A 16708-nucleotide genomic window follows, 5' to 3' on the forward strand; every position below is an offset into this window, starting at 1 on the left:
TGAAACCCACTGGAGAGTTTTGAGGAGATGTGCTGATTTCACAAACTGTTATTAAATAGAATTTAGAGTAAAGCATCTGGACTTAGAGGGATCATTTGGAGGTCATTCCAAACTCCTCTATCCTATCAAAATCGAAGATAATGTGGAACTGTTAAAATATCAGCTCATGAAAAATCACACAAAATATTAAGATTTTTTTTAAACTTTGCAACTTGCAAAGTATGAACAAATAGGTTTTGCTTTCCTCAGAATTCACCAATGCTTTGAAAGAATTAGTTTCTGCTTTTGTATTTTCCTTCAAATAAAATCACTTTGAATTTCTGAACTTGCTTTCAGCACACACAGTACTTTTTAAATAGTGGCTGCAAAAGATTAATAGCATTTTATCAAGTTATAGAAACACTAGAACCCACTTAGAAGAATCACATATATAACTTCAGTGTGCTGAAATGTTTAGGAACTAACTGTCCTGAGTTTCTAATACTCGCCAGGAAAATAGTTTAGTATACATCAGTTCCATAATGATTTATAAATGCAGGAAAGCAGGTTTTATTGAAAAATATTAAGTACAGTGTACATGTGTCATAACTTGGAAAAGATTATAAACATTTCCAAGTTTATAAGTGAGTTAAGTATAAATAATTTGTACAGAAGGACTAGCCTGTACAGGAAGCAAATTATACACACAGATTCTCTGGTTTAAAAAATAAATGAAAGACTTAATGAGAATTTTACAGTTTGGTAAAACATGCATCTTCAATGCTGCCTTCCAAAGGAGGTTATAAAAGAAAATAAAGAAATATTAATGCTAAGAACTAAATTTAAGGAATAGTGTAAATCTTTTAATAGTAATTATTTTAAGATTAAAGTCACACTGTAGCTGTTTCTCTAACATGAAAAATATATCTAGGGCTGAGTGACAGTACAGAGGGTAAGGTGTTTGCTTTGCACATGGTCAACTTGGGTTTTGATCCTGGAACCCCATATGGTTCCCTAAGCACTGCCAAGAGTGATTCCTGAGTGCAGAGCCAGGAGTAATCCCTGAGCACCACCTGGTGTGGTCCTAAAAGAGCAACAACAAAATACATTTAGAAACAATTATGACAGCTACAGAAGATGAATAAACATATTATTATCTAATTATAAAGGGAAGCTTCCTTTTATAAGCTTTTATCATCCTAAATCTTGCTTTAAGATTCTAAAATATTTTTGGAATCAGTGGTCCTGGAAGTCAAGGGTAATAACTGGGGAAAAAAAACTACCAGTAGCACAAAGAATTGAATAAAAGATGGAAAATAAAAGAATATTCCTTTATAATATGCCTGGTGCGCATGGTTACTAAATGCATAAAATAAAATAAATAACATCACTTTAAGTAAATCTAAGCACTTGCAAAGAGGTAAAGAAAATGGGAAAATCACCTTGTATATTGCTAAGAATTTCATTAACATCAGGAATGTAGTACATTTACAGTCAACATTTACATTAGTTAAAGTTCAAGCTTTCCTGGCTTATGCTTGTGAATTGGGCTTATAGAAAATTGGGATCTTACTGGAAAATCTCAGAAAAGTGGAAGATGGCCCCTAGCAGAAAACAAAAAAATCTCCACTTTTTATTTCATTTTATTTAATTTTTTCTACCACATTCTTTGAGAGCACTTGCTTTCTTTTTTATTAGTTTTGTGTAAAAATTTTTGTGTTCTATTCAGTTGAAAAGCTAGTGACATTTTTTTTTAAGTTTTAAGTGACATGATTCTTTTAAAATTTTCATCCTTTCCCAGGACATCCAGGGAACCCTATATACTTTCTTCATAATGACTGACTGTTTTAGTTTGAGACATTTAAGGTGGAAAGAATTTTAAACAGAAATTCTTTGATCTTCCACTCTTTCGTTTGCAAGGTTTCTTTTAGAAATACTTGTTCTGATCACTAGGCTATTTATAATCACTGTTCTTTTGCAATGACTTGTGACAAAATAATTTGTTTATTGTTAAAACTTTTAGTTTCAAAAACCTAAGTGAAGAGTTACTTTTCTTAAGATATGGCACTATAATTTCTGTTAGTCTGATAGATTTCGGTGTTACCATCACGTATCTTTCAAGTATTTTCATGGCTCGGGCGACTACTGTCCAAAATATTCAGAAAATTTATTTCCATTTAGGAAAATGAGAATGTCAGGTGTTAGACAACCAAGAATTAGCTCTCTCTTTTCCTTTACCTAACAGCACTAGGTTAAAAAATATAAAGAAGGGCCGGGGCCAGAGCTCGGGCTCCGGCCGAGATTCGACCCGGGTGGCCATGCCTCTGCATAGCCGCGTGAATGCCAAACGAGCAGGAACCAGAGGCAGCTATAAGACTTGGGGTTCCGGCGAGTGCTTGCAACCATGTATGCGGACTGTGAACTAAGCTTTTGCCCCACACCGGCTAACGGAGGAAATATCCTTCTCCCTTGGTCTCTCCTCCCTCCTGGGGGAGGAGGCATGGTGTCTGACATTTTATGGGTCCTTTGAGCAGGTATGAACTTTGTGGCCCGGAAAAAAAAATGTGTGCTTTGAACTTGAAACCGGGAATCTGGGCAGGCTCGGGCCGGGGCCGGAGCTTGGGCTCCGGCCGAGATTCGACCCCGGTGGCCATGCCTCTGCACAGCCGCATGAATGCCGAAAGAGCAGGAACCAGAGGCAGCTATAAGACTTGGGGTTCCAGAGAGTGCTTGCAACCATGTATCCAGACTGTGAACTAAACTTTTGCTCCATGCTGCTCCAGGAAGGGAAATGATTCAATTTCCAACTTTAATCTCCCTGGATTTAATTACTAAAATACAGAAATTGTATTTTAGTAGCGGCCACGTGACTTTTTATCTCTTCATTCTCATCAGTGGAAAACTCAATATCAAATATTTCCTTGTCAATAGGGTTGTATTCTTGGGGGATAAATTCCAGCAAAAATAGTGAGTCTGTATTGAAACTCCAACAACAACAGTGAGTTTTGTGTTGAAATATGGAATGTAATCAAGGTAAAGAGAAGAGTGAAATTTATCAGTTACCCAGGCGGGGGTGGAGGGTGGGGGTGGGAGGCATACTGGGGTTTTTGGTGGTGGAATATGGGCACTGGTGAAGGGACGGGTGTTTGAACATAGTATAACTGAGACATAAGCCTGAGAACTTTGTAACTTTTCACATGGTGATTCAATAAAATAAATTAAATATATATATATAAAGAAAATTTCCCAGTCCAAGTAACTTAAAATGTTTGATCTTATTCCATATAATACTTGGGGATGGAATAAATAGAATGTAAAAACTAAATAAATAGTATTTTTTTCATTTTTATAATTCAGTGAAAATCATAAGGAGTCATTTGTTTAAGAATCTCTGCCTCAAATGGAGTAAGTGCCCACCCTCCTACCCCAAAAATACTCTTCTTGTACTTAAAATGTAGAAAATGGAAATTCTTCTCACAATTAGAAGGGACAGAGTGAAAAGGAAACCCAATTTTATATCATGCTCCCATATACTGGCACTGTTTTAGCTATCTCCTACTTGTGATATTCTTTACAGGAGAATTCACAAAATAAGTTCATATCTCTATCTAAATAGGATCTATTTAAATAGAACCAATAATTTTGAAAGCATTTAAAATATGAGAGAATAAGGATCTTCTAAATGGACACAATTTGGCTATGAACAGCAAAAATCTTCTAATTTTGTGTACCTATGGGTTATGCCTCTTTCTATCTATAGCAGAGTTTACTACATCACTGTTTGTAGTGACAAATTAGTTCTCTCTGTTATGATTAAACCATACAATTAGTTGTGTTGTGAACATCTCTGGTGTTGGGGCCAGGTGTGGTCCCTGCGACTAAAACTGTGTGAGCTCTGCAGCCAGATATCAAGCCCCTGACAAGCACCACAACTAAATAAACTGTGATCCCTGGCAAATACCACAGCCAAGTGTGTGTGAACCCTACTCATCATAACAGTAACAGAAGCATAAATCGGAAAAAGAAGTGGGATTTATTTTCTAAAAAGAGTACGGATCAGATAGTACTACTGGGGTTAATGCATTTGCCTTGCATGCAGCCAACCTCAGTTGATTCCCATAACTGCTTATGGTCCTCAAGCACCACCAGGAGTGATCCCTGAACAGAAAGCAAGGAATAAACCCTGGGGACTCCTGAGTGAGATCCAAAAGCAAAAAATAAAATTATAAGAGAGGATCCTTGATTTAGAAATGGAATATTCAACCATACAAAGCTATTTTTGTTAACAAAAGAATTAGTTTCAAATTTTAAAATGCTTTAATAATACTTTAATCTGGGGCTGGAGTGATAGCACATCACTAGGGCGTTTGCCTTGCACTCAGTCGACCTGAGTTGGATTCCCAGCATCCCATATGGTCCCCTGAGCACCGCAAGGAGTAATCCCTGAGTGCATGAGCCAGGAGTAACCCCTGTGCAATGCTGGGAGTGACCCAAAAAGCAAATAATAATAATAATAATAATAATAATAATACTTTAGTCTACAGAACATGCCTCTTTAATAGTTTTCAAGTACAACTAATAATAGTTGAGTATAATTGATTGATACTGAGGAGCCCATTATGTAAATTTTGCATATTTCCTTATTTGACCTTGTTAACCAATGGAATTCTAACATCACACAGACTAGTGAAGTAACTCAAAAGAACATTGACGGATTGCTTTATATAATATTGCTTTGAAAAGGAATTATTTCAATTTGTTAATATTTCTCTACTATATACTCCCAAGTGAACAATATTTTATTGTCTATGTAATTTTGTTTGGATAAATCAGATAAAAATATACTCAACAAAAATGTATCAATAAATAAGTAAATACAGTTTTATAAACCTTAAAATACCTTAAAGTATAATAGACTATATTTCTTTAAAGCAACATGTTTTTTCTTTTGTGCTATTTCTTCCCGCTATAATTGTTACACCAATAGTTTTTCATCTTTTCTTCCTCCACTCTAATCTCTATGTCTCAGGTCCTGCACACATTTTATCTGACAAATAGATATCACATTTTATGGCTCTTAAAATGGCTTATGCTTTGATTTCTAGAAATGCAAGATGTGAAGTTAATATATCAATATGTTTCTAATGTATAAATGTCATGGCTGACTTGAAACCATATAGCACATGGAATCTTTATATTACCAATCCATTATTTTCAAATTTTCAAGTAAAAGTGATTTATTCTTTATTTACATCTGTCAAGACAAAAGAGAGCTTTTCTTTTGCCAGTTCATGCCACCAGATTTATTGGTAGATAAAAGGCATCCTTTGCAAATTACACAATTGGACCATGATGTTCAGAGTTAAGATTTGTCATTATAGTTTAAATTTACACACTAATTTATTTTCATGATGGGAAGATATATTATTGTATGTAAGTATGGTTCACATAGGCTTAAAGAATCTGTGGTTGATTGACTTGCTCATAAAGGAAAACTATATATCAAAAAAGGAATTCAGACAAAGAGTGCAGGTAGCTAAATGCAAATTTCTTTTCACTATTGGAATGAAAACTGACCTTTGTCAGAGATTAGTTACATTAGCAATGACAAATGTAAATGTCCACAAGAGCCAGACAATTAAGATAAATAAATGAAAAGAAGTAGAATCTTAAAATAATACTGATATAATTGCCAATTAATTATTAAACTCTGTCTTGGAGACAAAAATCAAGTGGAAGAGATGATACAGAATACTTATAATCTTTTCAAGAGAAATTCTGATTCTTATAATCTCCCAAAATTTAAGTATAAGTACTGTATGTTCCGTTCTGGGATCATAGGGTGCTTAATTTCTATTACTTTATGGTGTCTCATAGTTCCTAAATAAAAGTACTTCAATAAATAAAATAATTTGATATTAGTCTGCTAGAATTGCCATAGCAAGATATCACTCAGGGTGTTTTGTTTATATATATATATATTTTTTAGCTTTTTGGGTCACACCTGGCGATGCTCAGGGGTTACTCCTGGCTCTGCACTCAGGAATTACTCCTGGCGATGCTCGGGGGACCATATGGGATGCTGGGAATCGAACCCATGTTGGCCGCGTGCAAGGCAAACGCCCTACCTGCTGTGCTATTGCTCCAGCCCCACCCAGGGTGTTTTAAACAACAGACATTTATTTTTCTATAATTCTAGAGACTGAACATCCAAGTTTAAGGTGCCACAGGACAGTTTCTGGTAAGACTTAATTTCCTGACTGTCAAATAGCTTCTTACTGTAGCATAAAAGTGATTCATTTGTGATGTGTCTTCGTTGTTTCAAATTCCAATATTAATTCTGTGGCTTTAGGATGCCACCCTTATGAAACCACCTTAAAACGCTATCTCCAAATACAAGTATGTAGGAGTTAGGTCTTTAGCACAATAACTTAGGATGGGAGGGCCCAGCCCATAGAAAAATTTCCAAAACTTTTGTGATAAAGACATGGCCTTCAATTCAATCCCACCATGTCCTCATCTTTGTCTAGTAGTTTATTTGAATAAATTACAACATTTTAGCGTCCCTAAAATGCCTAGAGGTAAGGGGAGCAAGCGAAAAAAAAGTTGTAAAAAGGAACGGATGTAAAAATTCTCTTGGCGGAGCTGGAGTGATAGTACAGCGGGTAGAGAGTTTGCCTTGCACACGACCAACCCGGGTTGAGTCCTCAGTATCCCATATGGTCCCCTGAGCACTGCCAGGAGTGATTCCTGAGTGCAGAGCCAGGACTAACCTCTGAGCATCGCCAGTGTGACCAAAATGCCCAAAAAAACCTTCTCTTAATCTATACAGATTCATAGTGTGATATTTGCACACCAAAGTTTAGCATTGAATAGACTGACTTTGTCAAATTCCAGGCAGGAAATTGAAAGAAAATCACAGCAGATATTCATAAAGGTAAATTTAGGTCCATAGAAGGGAAGAACCAGCATCAAAACTACTCAGGTTGAAGGTTTATTTTCCTCCAGATTTTCTCTAGCAATAGGTGCTTCTCATTCTCCCTCAGACAAATTGGACTAACAACCAAATAAACAACCTTATAAAGGTGAGAAGAATCTTGGAATTTACTGTGAGGGATTTGCGCTTAACCCTACTGGCTAATGTTCTGACCTCTCCTGCATTATGACCAGTCTGAGGCAACTATTTTAGTAATATCAGCCATACCCTCCAATATGTTGATGTAGTATCTCTGGGAAACCTGAATCTACCAACTCCCTAGACTGTGGTTCTGGGAAATGAAAAAAAAAACATGAATATAGTCTCCTGAAATTTAATTTGACAGTGACTATAGTAGAGATTACTAGTAGAGAAAGCTAAGCCAATACATATATTGATAAACTGGGACTACAGTAAAGTTGTAGAGCCCCAGGGCAGGGGATAAAATAGAAAGGAATGAGTATGAGGACCAAAAATGTTAAGTTAAAATTGGTAAAACTGAGAGTCTTAAAGTTACAATGTCAGAAGCTTATACCTCAAGGGTGAATCCAGTTTTATGAAGTTAATTATACTCCCTTTTTGCCATTATGCCCTGGCACATCTCTAGGACAGCACTGTCCAGTAGAAACATAAAATGAACCACTGTGACAGTAGAAACAAGGGTAGGATGAATGGTCCTCGGTTGGAAGCCTGCCTCAAGGTCTGGGAGAGAAGGCAGTTGGGATTGAGAAGGGACCATTTTGACAGTGATGGTTGGAAGAGATCGCTCTGCATGGGAGATATGCGCCGAAAGTGGTCAAAGGACCAAACATGAAGGCCTCTCAGTATCTGTAGTGCAAACCATAATACCCGAAAGGAGAGAGGCAGAGACAGATACAGACAGACAGACAGACAGACAGACGGACAGACAAAGAAGTAAAGTTCCTGCCATAAATGCAGGCTGTGGTGAAGGAGGGCAGGAGGGATACGGGGTTATTAGTGGTGGAAATGCACACTGGTGGAGGGACGGGTGTTAGAACATTGTATAACTGAATCTCAATTGTGAAAGCTTTGTAACTATCACAGTGATTTATAAAATTTTTAAAAAGAAAAATATTTAAAAATTAAAAAAGACGAACCGCCATGAAGGGAAATATAAATCAAAAGCATAAGCTGTCACTTAACACCACCTTAATTACACTTATCAAAAAGACAAGAAGTAAGGTTTGGAAAGAAAGTAGAGAAAAGAGAAGTTCTGTGCACTGTTGAGTGGTAAGTAATCAGTGTAGCCATATAGCTACATATACATACTGCTGTATAACCTTACCATTGTCCATCTTCAGGAAATTTTTAACTTTCCATACCTAATAATTAGTAGTTTCCCAGGCCCCATTCACTTCCTCCTGGAAACTACTGTTCTTTATCTATGAATTTAATCCCTCTCATACCTTATGAATGGAATCATGCAATATTTGTCTTTTTGTGTCTGGTTTATTTCACTCAGTATAAAGTAGTCAGGGTTCATCCATGTTGTAGAATGGATCAGAATTTATTTCCATTTCATGACCGAATAATATCCCATTGTATGTATAGACCACATATTGTTTATCCATTTGTACATTGATTTACACTTGAGTTGTTTCCATCTTTTGGCTACTGTGACAAGGTGCTATTAATAAGTCTGCACAAATATCTATGCAATATCATCCTTTCAATTATTTGTAGGTATATTCCCAGAAGTAGAATTAATTGGTGAGGTACAATTATTTTTAAACTTTAACTCTTCCGAACTATAAGAAAAGATGTTTTGAAACATTGTTACCAGAAGGATCAATGGATTTAAAACAAGCTCATATGAAATCTCTAGAAGGCACTCTGTTCGTTAAGCATTCCAACAGTTTCACAGTCATTGACTCATAGACAAAGAATCCCCTCAAGTTACTTCAGTCAATCCAGTATATTTTAAGGTCTGAATGAGCCAAGTTCTCCCAGTGATTCAGTGGGTGCAAATTAGGCATTTAAGAAGGTATGGTCATACATTTGGAAAAATAGCAAGGTCTTGCAACTGCGCCACTAATAGTACTAAAATGGCCTTCAAGAAAAGGAACATAAACTCTCATAAGTTCCATTGTGTGATGTTTAGGTTGTGCTCCAGGAAAAAATGGGAGTTTTCTGCAGCTCATATATACAATTAGCACTTTTGGGAAAAATAGAGACTGAAGATCTCTGAAAATTTGTTGCTGGAGCTGTAAGAAATATTTCTTTGGTGGAAACTGCCCTGAAGTTTGCTTGATTTGCATCACGAATCACGAAATCCCGTTAATCACTGATTTCTCGGGCGGGCTCAGTAACATCTCATTTCGTCCTTTCCCTGAGATCTTTGAAGTCCATCTCGACTCAGCCCTCCTAATGATATTGCACTGGGGGCTCTTCAGGGTCAGGGGAATGAGATTTAGCTTGTTACTGGATTTTGCATATGAATACACCATGGGAAGCTTGCAAGGCTCTCCCATGTGGGCAGGAAACTCTCAGAGGATTGCCAGTTTCTCCCAGAGGGAGAAGTAGGCTAAAGATATCTGAGAGCTTGCTTTTAAGTCTCTCTCTGGATGTTGGCCGTTGGTGGGATTACACACACCTGGGTTCCTCTGCCGGTACCTTCATGCATGAGGCCTGTCCAAACGTATGGAGAGGGGCCTCCAGCATGTAGCTAGGTTCCCGTGGTCTTCGGCCGCCAGGAGCTCTGTTCGGGGTGGGGAGGGAAGCTGGAGCCCATCCACCCCGAAGGGCTTGATTTGCATGGTGGACATAATTCAAACTTACATACAAATAGACCCACAAAGTCTACAGGAGTGGGTTCATTACAGTAGCAAACACCGCTTTCTACTTCTGCTCAACTCCCCCCCCCAACCTCTTTTCATTCCTCCCCTTCACAGAGAAATAGTAGCTGCAATCAACCTAGTCTTGCTTGAATGTTGACTTACATGTGTGAGTTTGGGAGGTGGGGGGAGGAGAATGGGGAGCAAGTGAGAGTCTCACTGTTTGACCCAGGTTTCACTTCGAAAGAAATTTGTTGCTTTTTAAACCTTTGATGGTCATTCTTAATCTTCACTTGCAAGATGTAAAACATTAACGGATCACCTTAATTATTTTGTTCCGTTTGAAGCAATAAACAACTGCTAGTGCTGATTTAAAACAGAAGACAAGCTAACACACTGTAATCTCTGGGGTCAATTTATTTGGATTATTCTCCTTAACTGAACTAATTATGAGCTAAAACAACAAACTTGAAGGTGTAGAGGAGAGGTGAGTCTTCTCTTCTCCCCTGTGAATGCTATGAATGTGCAAGACAGATGTGAGAAACAGATGTACTCCAGCCAAAATCTCATGTCGTCCATCTTCTTGGGGTTCCTTTGTGGACTGTGCTGAGGGACTTCCCCTTCATTCTGTGTGAATTTTTCATTTCTTGGGTAATACATTTAATAATTCTTGGAAACCTATTCTTATTTAGACAGAGTATTTAAGGCAGAGTATTGGTGACTAAAGACTAATTCCTTTTAAGCACTGGAAAACTTTGATTTATTCCTTTTTCATCATTTTATTGAGGTTTATTTAGATATGAAAATTTCCACATATTTAATGTATTACAGTTTTATTAGTTTAAATGCATACAAACACCCATGAGAGTAGTACCACAGTGAAGATCATAAATATACACAGGGTGCAGGGATACAGCTCAGCGCAGGGTGCAGTCTTCTATGTATGAGACCCTGGATGGATTTCTTGGCATCACAAAATGAAAAACGAAATATATATGTATATGTGTGTGTGGTCACAATCCATTCAACACCTTCCCTAAGATTGTGAGTTTCCCTCTTAACAAATTTTGAAACCTACCAAAGAGTACAGTTCAATAGAGGCACAGTGAGGTAGAATAGATCTCTAGATCATATTATGCAGCACAACAAACTTTATATGCATTGAATATCTCTTCATTTCTCCTACTCACCCCGGCCCTGTGACTACTGCTATATTTTTTGTCTCTGTGAAGTTGACTATTTCAGATAGTCTAATGGAATCAGTCATTCTCTTTCTGTGATTAGCTTATTTCTCTCAGCAAGGAATCCTTCAGGAGAAAACTCCAGGTGATCCTTCAATATCAAATGCCATCAGGCTCTCTGTTCAGAGATCAGGAACATGGTCATGAATGTCTTCAATTTTCGTTCCCTGATTCAAAATTTTAGTGTTCTTTGTTTATTTCCTTATCTTCTTTTGCACTTTTATGCTTCAATATTTTATATGAGTACCCTAGTACCAAAAAAATTCACATGTGTTGCCTCAGATGTGCACAAATTATATTTCCTTGGTTACAGAGGGGATGCAAGCTCCAAAAGGGGGTGTCTGGGAGCAGCTCGGGTCCCTCCTTGTGGAATTCTTTTCCTACTCCTAAGAAATATGGTGTGGTAATTACCCCACCATATTTGATAGGGTTCAGACAGTAGGCAACAAATCATAGAGGTAAACATATATATATATATATATATATATATACACACACACACATATATATACCTGGCTGGAATACCTGTAAAGACAATTAGAGGCCACCCCAAAAACCTCCATCCCTCTCAGAGAGCCCGGCAAGCTACCGAGAGTATCCTGCCCTCACGGCAGAGACTGGCAAGCTGCCCGTGGTGTACTCGATATGCCAAAAACAGTAACAGTGATGGTCCTCATTTCCCTGACCCTGAAAAGGCCCCAATACACCACTGGGCTACACTAGCATGTGACAGGGACAAAGTGGAGACGTTACTGGCACCTGCTCGAGCAATCGATGAACAACAGAATGAGAGTGATACAGTGATACTGTGATTTAAATATATATATATATATATATATATATATATATACTTCAGGTTGTGTGCTTGCAATTGTGTTGACAGTCGTGCTCTTGGAACTCCTCAAGGTTACCACCCAGGCCCCTGTATCAGCTCTAGTCCACCTACTTTACCCCCTAATCTGGTGCTCTTGGTTTGTACTCTTCTACCTAGAGCTTATTATCAATTAATAATGTCTATACCCTTGTTTTGTTTCCCTAGTAACCAAATATGAATGAAATTATCTTATGCTTATTCTTCTCCTTCTGATTTATTTTGCTCAGCATGATACCCTTCAATTTCATCCAACTTAGCATGATACTCTCCATGTTTATCCATTTATAAGCAAATTTCATGACTTCATCTCTCCTAACAGCTGCATAGTATTCCATTGTGTAGATGTATCAAAGTTTCTTTAACCAGTCATCTGTTTTAGGACACTCGGTTTGTTTCCAGATTTTGGCTATTGTGAACAGTGCTGCAATGAATATATAAGTACAGATGTCATTTCTACTATGCTTTTTTGCACCCTCGGGATATATTCCCAGAAGTGGTATTGCAGGGTCATATGGAAGCTCAATTTCTAGTTTTTGAAGGACTGTCCATATTATTTTCCAGAATGGCTGGACCAGTTGGCATTCCCACCAACAGTGAAGGAGCGTCGTTTTTCCCCCTCATCCACACCAGCACTGGTTGCCTTTGTTCTTTTGAATATGTGCCAGTCTCTGTGGTATGAAATGATATCTCATTATTGTTTTGATTTGCATCTCCCTGATGACTAGCGATGTGGAGCATTTTTTCATGTGCCTTTTGGCCATTTGTATTTCTTCTTTGAGGAAACTTCTGTTCACTTCTTCTCCCCATTTTTTTATGGAGTTGGTGTTTTTTTTCTTATACAATTCTTATACAATTCTACAATACAAGTATCTTGTATATCCTGGATATGAATCCCTTATCAAATGGGTATTGGGTAAATATTGTTTCCAGTTCTGTGGGCACTTTATGTATTTTGGTCACTGTTTCTTTTGAAGTGCAGAAGCTTCTTAGTTTGATGTAGTCCTATTTGTTTATGTTTGCTTCCACTTTCATGGTCAGTGCTGTTTTGCCATTAAGATGTTTTTAGCTTCAATGTCATGGAGAGTTCTGCCTACATTTTCTTCTATGAACCTTATAGATTCATGTCTGATATTGAGGTCTTGACCAATCTTATAGCAGTCCTACTCCTCAAAAAATCTACTTACCCTCTATATCTAAAAGAAAATAACAAGGGTACTAAAGTCAAAAGAAAAAAAACGTTAAGCAAACAATAAATCACATATTTATATCTGCTTCATTTTATTCCACACCTGAGGATATGTAGACACAGAGTGGGAATGAGATGCATTTCTAACTACACTGATGTTTGCTGCAGAAAAATGGATCAGTTTCAAACTGTGAAATAGATTTAAAATACAGTGGAGGTAATTTACTTGTTGCATAATGCATCATAAGGCGAAGAGCTTTTATAATTCCACTTTTAAGAGTGGCAGAGTTAATAAGGAACAAAAAAGGAGTTGAAACTCCTGTGAAAACCATTTAAAAAAGAAAAAAATTTTTCTTCCCGAAGGAAAAGGAAAGGAGCTGATGAGGAAAAAGTTATCAGTCTGGAAAAGCAAATTTCAACAAGTGGGAAAGAAAGAGAGAGAGAGAGAGAGAAAGAGAGAGAGAGAGAGAGAGAGAGACTTTGTGGGAATAAATAAGTCCAGAAGAGTTGGATGCTCTTTAAACAAACAATTTTGGCAGGTGAACAAACTATATGGAAAGTGCAAGACCAGGAACAGCCTGCCAAGCTGGCAAAGCAGAAATGTGAAAAATTCTGAAAGGCAAAATTACAGAACCAAGGAAAGATGTGCAGCCAGATCACCAAGGATGAACAAAAGGAAGGGCACAAAAGCGCCGGGAACCACATCAAAAGTGAGAAAGATAATACAGTGTAGGGAAAACATAAAAGCCATAAGGAAGCAGTTAATCGACTGCATTCATAAAACAACAAGTGATTTTTGACTCTGTTGCCATTTGGCCTATTAACCAATCTTGGGTTTCATGTATTCCTTTGCAAGCATGTTGCCTGGCACCAGGATCAGAATGGAGTGCGCTGTCTTCAGTTGCAAGCAGCAGAAACACTAATTCCAAATGCCTTTTAAAATAGAGAATGCATTGCTCTGTGTAACCAAATCTTTAGGTAACATTTCATCAAAGTTTGAATTGTGTTTTTCTTAAATGATCTTCGCTGTGCCCTCTTCTCTACATTGGTTCTCAGCAAGCCTCCCTCTGGGTTGCAAAATAACTGCAGCAATTCCAGATCTCAGATCTCCATACTACACCATTCTATGTAGTGTTTCTTTTTTTATATTTTATTTTATTTTATTTTTTTATTTTTATAAAGTTGTTCACAATCATTTAATATTCTAACACCAACCCCACACCATTACACTTTCCCACCACCATATTTCAAATGTTTCCACCTCGACTCCCAAAGCATGCCTCCAAAGCAGGACCTAAATAATTTATTTTTTATTGCTTGTATGAATAATCCATTAAAAATGATCCAAAAAGTTTTCTTAGAAGGAAGTGTGTGACGATTGCTGTAGTTCACCTTGGAGCCATTAAGGCCTTGTACATCAGTAGTGTAGAGTATGATATGTTGCACTGCTGCATTTACAGCTGCGCACTCCAGGAATTCAAAAATTTTAAATATGTCGATACAGCTGAGTTTAATTTAAATTATTTTTTAACTGAATGTGACTTTGGGGTCTGGAGTCATCTCTGTGGCATGTTTCTCATGTTGGTCTCTTCTAAGAGATTTATTTGTGAGTCTTTAGATCATGGCCATTAATAAACTTATATGGCACCAGAGGTAATTCGAGGACATGATTGCCGGACTACCGGAAGAACAGGGAGATGGGGGGTGGTTGTCCATTCCTGAATCCCTATGAACCTGGAGATTTCAGTCACAAGACCGGCATACGTGGGTTTTTAGCAGATTTACTCATGGATGAGGCTCATCTGAACCTGTGGAAGTCAGTCATGAGCATGATGGTGATTGAGTTCTGAAGATTTTCAGCAGCAGAAGCTCTATTAGGGGAGCTGGGGAGGCTCACCTAACTCCCTCCAGATTGCCCCATATGAGACAGCCCGGTGTGGGGTCCATAGGCATCACTGCAGTGTGTTGTTCGTGTTGCTCTCTTCCAAAAGATTTATTTCTGAGTCTAATTTTTCTTTCTTGAGCCACAAACAAATAAGTTCTGATTTCGCCCAATTAAGCAAATCAAGATAACAACAAAAGTAGATGGGCTTCTGTCTTGATATTTCCATTCCTATAGGATCAAGGAAGGGGAGAAATAAAAATGTTAATTTACTTGGGTCATAGAGAAACTGGAATATGAAGATTCTCAACCAACCCAACCAACCCCCATGGTTGTTTATGCAGACAGAAATTGCTCAGTGCAGGTAGCTAATAAAAGCCTGCCAGCGGGTGTTTGGGGGAGAGAAGAGTAGCAAAAATGACTCGCTTTATGTGACTGTTTTAGCTTGCGTGAATAAATAGACAAGTAGTCTTCAACAAGACTATAATAAAATAACAACAGAAGGTTAGGGAACATTCTGGGGGAATAAACCTTAGACTGGGGCTCTCCTATTCTGCCTTAAATAAAAGCAGCATTTCTCTGTATTACAAAATGTGAACAGCTGCAGCATACATCTATCCTCTAAGTTCTTGATCATAAAAAAATGTGTGCTGTGTGGATTCCATCTTTTATGTTGGCTCTTCAAAAGGTCCAAATGTCCCTTAGCTTATAGCTTGCTTCCTAATAAAACTAAGGAGACCACAAAGTAAATTCAGGGCTGGAGTGACAGCACAGTGGGTAGGGCGTTTGCCTTGTATGCGGCTGCAGGTTCAATTGCCAGCATCCCATATGGTCCCCTGAGCACTGCCAGGAGTAATTCTTGAGTGCAGAGACAGGAGTAACCCCTGTGCATCACTGGGTATAACAACAACAACAACAAAAATCCAAAGTAAATTCAGTTCAAAGTTGTTATTTTACATGAATGAATTTGGGTTTAATTTTAATCAAATATAATTGGAGAAAATAAAAGTGCAATTTATTTTTATGCTCTCATTGGTTTTTGCTCTTGAAAACACTGATTTTAGCTTTTTCCCTTTAATTGGACTTGAAATCTTTAAAAATATCCAGAAAAACATTTTGATTTCTTTGAGAAAATGTTTAGAGTAAACCTCTAACCATAATATTAGAAAAATTAAACCAATTGCATATGCTTCATAGGATAAGTATTATGATGATGCTCAAAGGAGTTAATATATGAAAAGTTGGTACAGCAGTGCCTGATGTATCTAATATAGTATTATATAATTAAGTTATATTAAGTATGCTAAATAATACTATATAAATTATATAAAATATAGTACATAAAATATCAATTATATAACATATAATGCCATGATATTTAATTACTGTCATTACTAACTCATTTTACCTGTGTTCATTCAGTCCTCAGGTAAGACTAAGGTTTGTTATTACTTATTACCCTATTTTATAAGCGAGTAAATAGAGGCACAAACAATAAAAAATATTCTTGATTTTGTAAGATATTGGGACTGCAAAAAATTTTAATGTTAAGTTTCAAATTTATACCTAAAAATTAACTCAGAGTGACTTTATTTGGCTAATGGTATGACTCAAGAACTATAAAAATGGAGGAAATCCTGAATTAAGTGTTGAAAGTAGGAGGAGGTTCATGAATTTACATGCTAGAGTTAGAAACAGCAGAATTTTCGCTAAATATTACAGCAATAAGAACAGCCTAAAGGAAGTTTTAGAAGGTCAATTGTAAATAGCTTTTC

This window comes from Sorex araneus, chromosome 9, assembly GCF_027595985.1.
Source record: "Sorex araneus isolate mSorAra2 chromosome 9, mSorAra2.pri, whole genome shotgun sequence".
NCBI classification, from domain to species: Eukaryota; Metazoa; Chordata; class Mammalia; order Eulipotyphla; family Soricidae; genus Sorex; species Sorex araneus.